This window comes from Lupinus angustifolius, chromosome LG19, assembly GCF_001865875.1.
Source record: "Lupinus angustifolius cultivar Tanjil chromosome LG19, LupAngTanjil_v1.0, whole genome shotgun sequence".
NCBI classification, from domain to species: domain Eukaryota; kingdom Viridiplantae; phylum Streptophyta; class Magnoliopsida; order Fabales; family Fabaceae; genus Lupinus; species Lupinus angustifolius.
This window is the reverse complement of record NC_032027.1, coordinates 12,591,285-12,600,550: the sequence shown is the minus strand read 5'-3', so window position 1 is coordinate 12,600,550 and position 9,266 is coordinate 12,591,285.

Genomic DNA, 9,266 nt, shown 5'->3' with positions numbered 1-9,266 from the left:
TCACTAGGAAGTGTGCACCATGTCAATTGTTTATTGACCTTCACAAGGCCCTCCCTAAAGAACTAACAATGACAATGACCCCATGGCCATTTTGCATATGGGGTATAGACATTTTGGGGCCATTTTCGCCAGCAACTGAGCAACTCAAATTTCTGATAGTAGCAGTCGACTACTTCACCAAGTGGATTGAAGCAGAACCCCTTTCCAACATCACGGCGGCCAACATCCGGAAATTTACTTGGAGGAATATCATAATAAGGTTTGGGATATCTGCTGCAATAGTCACTAACAACGGAAATCAATTTTCTGACCGGAAGTTCGAAGAACTGCTGTGAGGCCTCCATATCAAACAACACTTCACTTTAGTTGAACATCCTCAGACAAATATTCAGGTAGAAGCGACTAACAAAGTCCTCCTCCGTGAGATAAAAAGAAGATTGCAAGAAGCCACGGGCGCTTGGCCGGAACAGCTACATCATGTCTTGTGAGTTTACCGTACAACTCCTTACTCCACCACTAGGGAATCTCCTTTCAACCTTGCTTACGGGTTCGAGGCTATGATCCCAGTGAAAATCGGCGAACCCACCTAGCAGAAAATACACTTTGATGAGGCCGCCAATGCGACCATCTTAAGGCACAACTTGAACTAGATCGAAGAGAAAAGAGACTGAGTCAGAATCAAAGAAATCGCCATCAAAATAAGAGCCACCGAGAAATACAACAGAACGGTAGTACCGCGAGGCTTTGAAACAAGCAGTTTAGTACTTAGGAGAGCTGACGTCGGAAAAACAAAAGGAAAACTAGCAACCAATTGGGAAGGACCATACCGAGTAACTAGCAAGACTAGCAAAAGGGGCCTACAAGCTCGAAGACCTGGGAGGGAAAGAAATCCCCCATACTTGGAACGTGGAAAATCTACGACAATTTTTCACTTAATAATGTAAATCCAGTGCCAGAACTTTATACGGCTGAGCAAAATAATGTAACCAAATTCAGCTTATATGTTCACAAGGTATTATTCAGACGTCTTTTCTAGGTCCTCTTGGTTGCCAACAAATCATCCCTCGGAGGCATGGGCTAATCTACCTCTGACGACGGTTCACTCGATAAACCCAAGCCAGGACCAAGTCTTCTTGGTCACCAATAAATCACTCCTCAGAGGTGTGGGCCAGTCCCCCTCTAACAGCGGTTCACTCGATAAACCCAAGCCTGGACCATGTCCTCTTGGTCGCCAATAAATCACCCCTCAGAGGCGTGGGCTAGTCCCCCTCTGACGACGGTTCACTCGATAAACCCAAGTCAAGACCAAGTCCTCTTGGTCGCCAACAAATCACCCCTTAGTGGCATGGGCCAATCCCCCTCTAACGGCGGTTCACTCGATAATCCCAAGCCAGGACCAAGTCCTCTTGGCCGCCAACAAATCACCCCTTAAAGGCGTGGGTCAGTCCCCCTCTGATGGCGGTTCACTCGATAAACATAAGCCAGGACCAAGTTCTCTTGGTCACCAACAAATCACCCCTCAGTGGCGTGGGCCAGTCCCCTCTAACGAAGGTTCATCCAATAAACCCAGGCCAGGACAAAGTCTTCTTGGTCGCCAACGACATAACCTTACGAGGCATGGGTATTCCAAGAATTAATGAATATTCAACATTCTCATTCAAGTTCAAAAACAGTAATACCCGGACAACTCTTATTTAATGAATATTCAACATTCTCATTCAAGTTCAAAAATGATAATACCCGGACATCTCTTACTTAATGAGTATTCAACATTCTCATTCAAGTTCAAAAATGGTAATACCCGGACAACTCTTACTTAATGAGTATTCAAAATTTTCATTCAAGTTCGAAAACGGTAATACCCAGACAACTCTTACTCAATGAGTATTCAACATTTTCATTCAAGTTCGAAAACAGTAATACCCGAACAACTCTTACTTAATGAATATTCAACATTCTCATTCAGATTCAACAAAATTTTAACCAAACAATTGTTATTTAATGGATATTCCATCTTAACATTCAAGTTCAATATCAGTTCATGGGTTAACCGCGCAACTTCAGTGAGTAACTAATACATATGATTATCCTAACATTCTCACTTGAATTAAACGGTTAACCGATCATGTAAATGCGATCCAATCAACTCTCACTCCAGCATTAGTTAAGTTGTAGGCCTATGTTATTGGTTATCTAGACGATTAGTTATCAGATTGGTTGGTTCACTTATTCCGGCCAACAAGACATAATAAAAACACTAAGATAAAATGATCAAAGATTGATCTTCATTGATAGTAAGGAATTACAAAATACAGAAACAAAGAACAAAAAACAACTAAGCTTGACCCCCCCGCCACCTCTGGTGCAACTGGGAGGGCAACAGGGCCTTCATCGTCGTCCACGACGAGCCCACCCTTGGGGGTAACCCGAACATCTATCCTGGTCTAGGACCAGTCAGCATCAGGATAATCCAAGCCGACTTTGGCGAAGGCATTATCCCAGCCGGCATTAGCCGCCCCATCAACATCATCCTCCAACTTCAGGTAGGTTGCCTGAAGGTTATCCAGCTCCTTACACACCCGGGCGTTCTCAGCCTCCGATGCCTTCAACTTATCCCAAAGTTGAAGCATCTCGTCTTTATTCCTCTGAAGTTGATCAGCTAGAGACTGCACCTCCCATTTAGCAGCCCCCATGTCTATCTTGGCCAGCATCTCCGCCTCCCGAGCACCCTTAAGCTGGAGAGACACTATTAAGAGTTGCTCGGCGGCTGAGAGGTTCTAAGCCTCCAAGTTCTTTACCACTTCGACATGCTTCTCCTTCAACTCGTGAAGCTCACTCGAATGCAGCATTTGAAGGTTGGCCAGAGCATTTTCCCCAATTCGGGTGGCAAACACCCCCTCACCTTCAAGGTATTTGGCGACTAAAGCCACCATAACCCCCGCCTCCTGGGTCCTCCTCAGCAGGTCCACTAGAGGTACCCCATCAATTAAATCCTTCACCCTCAGGTTGACTAAACCATCTTCAACGACCTTGGGAATATTGTAGGTAGTCTTAAAGCGAAGGGGGCTAGACTTGCCCTTATCGGAAGACTTGCCTGATCTCTGCTTCCCCAGTTGTGTACCCTTCTCTGAGGCCGCTTCAGGGGGGGCTGACAGGCTCCTCAGTTAGGTCAACCGATTGACCAAAGGCAGATTCAAGAGGCACCATCGTAATAGGAGTTGCCCGGTCTATAGTGGTCCCCTCCGAACCACTTGCCTAGGCATCTCCCCTCTAAGGTGTAGAAGGAGAACCCTCAATCCGGGCAGGAATACTCGACCTAGGACGCTTGCTGCTTTCCGCGTCTTTGCTCTTGGCAGTCGCCCATTTCAGAAGCCTACTCCCGTCTGCATGGTCCCTCGTGGCCGCTGCTGAAAGAAACAAACGAAAAAGATCAGATAAATGTCAACAAACAAAAACAAGAGATACATGATCGGATGCATACCGACTGCCTCCTCGAAGAGTTGGTCACCTTAGACCAATTTGTAGCAGAGAATTGAACGACCCTCCTAAACCCAAGCCAACATCTCATCCGCTGTCCTCCTCTCATAATCATCCAACTGATCATAGGAGAAACCAAAGGACTAGGTCGACTTCTGATGGACTCCCCTATTCCAAGAGTAGGGAAAAAGATGAACATTGCCAGGGCCATATGCCCAAGTATGGCGGGTCCCCCGAGCCTCAACACGAAAAAAACTGCCCTTCTAGTTTTTCACAGAACCTTCAAAGGGAAGGAATAAAGCCCGTCTGTTCTGGGATTGAAGGGACGTCCACCCATGACGCCCAGCCTGAGCCTCATCCTTGTTTGAACTATGCATCACCCGGAACATCCAGAAGAATAACCGGCGCGTGCAATGTCTTTCCATGACCTCACAAAAGAGCTTAAAAGCCCGAATAAAGCCCCATGAGTTGGGGTGCAATTGAGAAGGGGCCACCTGAAGGTGTTGCAATACTTCAGTATACCACCCCTCAAAGGGGATTTTCACCCCTATCCGTCGGCAGACCTGCTCGTACATGTAAAAGCTCCACCTATTCTTGGTCTCAAACAAAATGTACTGACATACTCGCTCCTAAGCAGTGGGGGCATACTACTAGATATCATTAGTCGATCGTGCCAACACCTCTACCGCCGGGCGAACATCTGGTGGGAAATAAGATGGAGTTCCCCTAACCTCTTGGTTGACCCACCAATAGCGGCATTCGCTACCCACCATGTCCTCTGGGATAGTGAACTGATTAGCCCGATCAGAAAAATTCCGCCCCATAGTAGACCTGTCATCAGAAGAAGTGTCAGAATCCGAACTGGACAGATTATCCAAGACCAGACGCCACTTCTCTGAGAAAGTCACCCGGTCAGTCAAAGCGGCCCCATGCCCGACCTTTTTCTCCATCAAATCATGCAGCAAGGTCGGCAAGGACATCTGGACAGATCGCCTTCAAGAGGGGCGACTACCACCCGGGGCAGCAACATGGTGGGCTCGTTGGTGGCGGTGGCGAGTTGCGTTAGTAAAAACGGGTGGAGGTTCGGATAAGATCTCCACCTCATTAGGGCTTTAATCCCTGCCTAATGACACCATAATTGCCTAGAATGTTATTGCGAAAGAAAAACAGGAAGAGGAGTTACCAAGTTAATGGAAGTAGGAGAATCTGGAAGAAAATTGAAGATCAGATTCAAACAAGGCATATGCTCGACATGAGAGAATTTTTCAGAAAGCAAAGTGAAGAAAAATGAAGGAAGGCACCCCTATTTATAGGAAGAGACCCACATCGAGGACTCCCTAGAGGCTCAACCTAAAATGTGTATCCACCCGTTCAAAATCACTCAAGGACAATCCAATGGTGACACGGAAACCCAGGCAACGGAACTGAAATGAACCGACGCGTCGCTCCGTCGTTACAGTCTTAGAAAGAAACGCCAAGCATTCCCACACATGTCCGATAAAAACTCTTAGCCATCATGACCTACCCCTATACCTACCATCAAACCCTACCCCTATTACGTTACGCCAAATCGGAATGATCCAAGTCTACTAGTCTAGTCGCCTCTGACCCCAAAGAGTCTGCTAACCGGGTCACCTCTAACCGGCTTAATAGGCTGGGGGCAACTGTTCCAGCCCGGTCATACCTGGGATGTCAACCTTGAAATACTCGGGTTGTCAACCTTGAATGAATATTCATTGGCCCGACATCCTCGGGCTATCCCCTTCCACCCACGTATCTCGTGCAGTACTCTGCATGTTCCTATCATTCGCCTTAGATGGGTCCCCCGTGGCAGAGGCATTAAATGCCCTTAAGGCGACATTAAGGCCTCTGACACGTTATTTAATGCACTTCAGGCATGCTATTTAATGCGTCGCGACTCACCATCAATGTCAGACCACATGTCACGCCTCCTGAACATTCTACCTGCCCCGACAAATTGACAAGGATAGATCCACATGCCAACTAAGGACGACTAGAGTATGTCCCTTGTACCTATTAGGTGTTGGCCAATGACCAGATGTCATCTTAGCACTTCCTAAGCTCTATAAATAGAAGAGACCACACATGGAGTATAATTAATTCTCATTCCTCTCATTTATTGTTGCACTTATTGATGTAACTTCTTTCTTATTTACTCCCCTTCTCTCTCTATAATATTCTACTGACTTGATCATCGGAGAACCTTTTTAGGTACCTCCCCCGGCGGGCCAGACGATTAGACGACCAAGTCTCCTACTCTACTACACTTTCCCGAACATCCATCCTCAACTTCCAACCATCCGTCCTCAATTCTCGACCATCCACTCTCAACAGCAAAGAACAACAACGATTTTACATGTTATCACGGCAACCATAGAAAGATCGTTTTCAGCTATGAAGATTTTAAAAAATAGGATACGTAATTGAATGATAGAAGCATGAATAAATGATTGTCTAGTGAGTTATATTGAGGGAGATATGTTCAACAATATTGATAATGAGTTAATCATTCAACAACGAAATCATGTAGATATAATTATGAAGTATGTAATTTTTTTGATTAGCTATATTTAAATTTTATGATTTTGACATTAATGTTTTCATTCTTTTAATATATGATGATATTTTTTTTTATTCTTTTATATATGTTGCACACTCTGTTTTCAGGTGTTGGATTTGTCATTGACGAGAATAGACTTGGTGAGGGTACTTGAACATTGGGTTACTAGTTACACCACTTGGACAATAGGGTTACTAGTTAGACATGTTGACTTAGTTTATTTTAATAAATTCATAATACTAACTAACATTATTTAATAAAATTATGTTTCAAATTTAAAAAAATTATCATCACGCAAGTACATAATTAAACAAATAAAAAAAATAAGAATTTACTAGGAGAAAATTTGCAGTTGAGAACAAAATAAAATTTAATTACATAATCACAAGAGGAACATACAAATAAGTTTAAAATTTAATTAAATAATTAAAGCATTATTATAGCATGAGTTAACAAATGACAAATCTAACTAATCATAATTTTCATCTTAAAATGACTCAGCTTTGATACAAAAATTTAAAAAAAAAATGATTGATTAGGCCGATCTGACAAGTTCAAGTGCTCGAGACACCGATTTTAGGCATAAATCGGCCGAATCAAACTCTATCATCCCATTTTTGACAAAATGATTGATCGAACGAGCAATCTAAACTGATTAGATATCTGATTCATGGTCGAACCAATCAATCCAATTGTTATAATAATGCTAAAATTAGAAATCAAACTAAAGAAAAGGAAATTATTGATGAGATTATGACACTCAAATTTTTCTATTAACACGTTTTAAATCAATTATAATTTCATTTTTTATAAAATTTGAGTTTGGACATTGTTACAGATATGATTTAGAAATAGCAAAATATAATTGACTTAATTTGATATAATTCCACCAGACAATTAAGTTATAATTTGCTTATACTTAGTAGCTTTTTATATTTTTGTCAATCTACTACCAAATGTATTCATTCACCTTTTGATAAGGAACTAATCTATTTTGGGTATGTGGTTGCCCCTCCTAACAAACATCGTTCTCAGGAATTAAATTATTGACATTTTACTTGTTCTGGGGATCTAACGAAACTTTACACAACTAAACCAATGTTTTGTTGATTCCAATTCATTGAAATTGATATTATAGATTAATATTTCATAAACAAATATTATATATGTGAAAATTTAAAAAATTAATGATATAAATTTATTATAAACACTAATGTTAAATTTAATTTTAGAAATTAGTATAAATTAATTTAAAAATATAGTTATTAATAAAGGTAAAATAGACTAACACTAAACTATGTTGACTAAATGCCAGTTTCCTTTATATTCATGTAGCTCATATGTTGACTAAAGTAATGAATATATTGTTTTGTTTTAAATAAGGTAAGTCTTGAATGTAGAGTTGTGAATGAAATGGTAAAACTTTTGGGAAAAAGTCTATATATAGTATTTGATGGAAGCACTATACTTATTGGAAAAAAGACTTTAAACATTGTCATTATCTCTGCCCATAAAGTTTGTCTTTATCAACCATCAATAAAGGAAGGGCATAGAAAGTAAGGGAAAGAGATGGAAGAGTTTATCTATTAACGAAGAACAACACAACACATAAAGGAGAATCATATCACCATGGATAGAGGTAACCTATAACTATTCTTACTATGTGAAAACTATGAATTCTTAAGATCCATTTATACATGGTTTCCATGTTAAACTTATATGTGATATCAGAATGTTGTATTTAAGAACTTATAATTTTCCATTAAAAATAATTAAATCTTGAATGATGTTTTAAAATATGTTGTTAAATATTTAGATAACTCATATATGATTATTTTGGCTGCATTATAATAATAAACAAAGTTAGAGAACATGCCACTATCTTATACCTATATTCTGCACTATTCATATTGCATTCATATAATGTTAACATAAAGGAAGCACTTCATGTTATTAAGACTGTTTCATTTACTTTTCTTTATTCTGGTTTTGGAAAGAATGAAACCATACAGAAACTTTATACATTATAACTGTTTCACATTCCGTAACAAAAGCAATATATATATAACAGAAACACTAGTTTGCAAACATATGTTTATTGTTATTTTTTAATATATATGTATATGTGTAAATTGGTTAACAACCATATATATATACATATGAACAGTTATTTATGTATATATTAGCATTAACAGAAAGTAATAAATATGTATATAAGGTTAATTGTATATGTTATAAATAACATTAAGAGTGAATATATAGGTATATATATAATTATTAAGTTACAATTGAACTTTTGATGCAATTGTTTTATTTTGATGTAATTGTTTTATGAATATGAATGGGACTTTATAACTTATGTACAATTTTGGGAGTCATATGTACGTATTATATTTTGACTTGTTAAATATTTGAAATTATTGTATGATAGATTTGTTAATCACCAAAGTGGTTGAATCTTTATATTTATTTAATTCCAAATTCTATTATCACATTTCATTTACTCATTAATTTGATACTAAGAATGATACAACAATCACTAGTTTATGAGTAAATTGAAGTTCATTATTGTAAGATAATTAAGAATCACCTAAAGGTTGATTGTTTGTACTTATAATCAATAATCATAAATGTTGGTAGTATAAATACATCATTAGTTATATTTATAAATTCAAAGATAGTAAATGTTTCTAATATATGTATGTATCAATGCCAAATTATGTGAATTTCTTGTCTAGTATGGTATATTGATGGATTACTCAAAGGTAGATATTAACATACACTTATGAAGTAGTCTGGATTATTTTTAGCATGTAACATTGTAACTCAAGGCCTTAATGTTTTTATTTAATTTTATTGATTGCAATACTTTTTATTTTGCATTCACAATTCTCATATGTTCCAACTTTCAATGAACTTCACTTCTCTGAATGGAGTGAACAAATTCAATTTTATCTTAGGGTAATGGATTTAGATTTGTTACTTTGAGAAGATAATTCAAGTGTTATTACTAATATAAGCCCTGAAGAACATAAAATTCATTATAGAAATTGGGAAAGATCAAACATATTAAGTCTAATGTATATGTGAATGAGTATTGCTGACAATATTAAGTCAACTCTTCCTAAAAATGAAAGTGCTAAAGAAATACTAAAGTTTGTAGAAGAGCGCTCCCAAACTGCTGACAAGTCTCTTGCTGGGACACTAA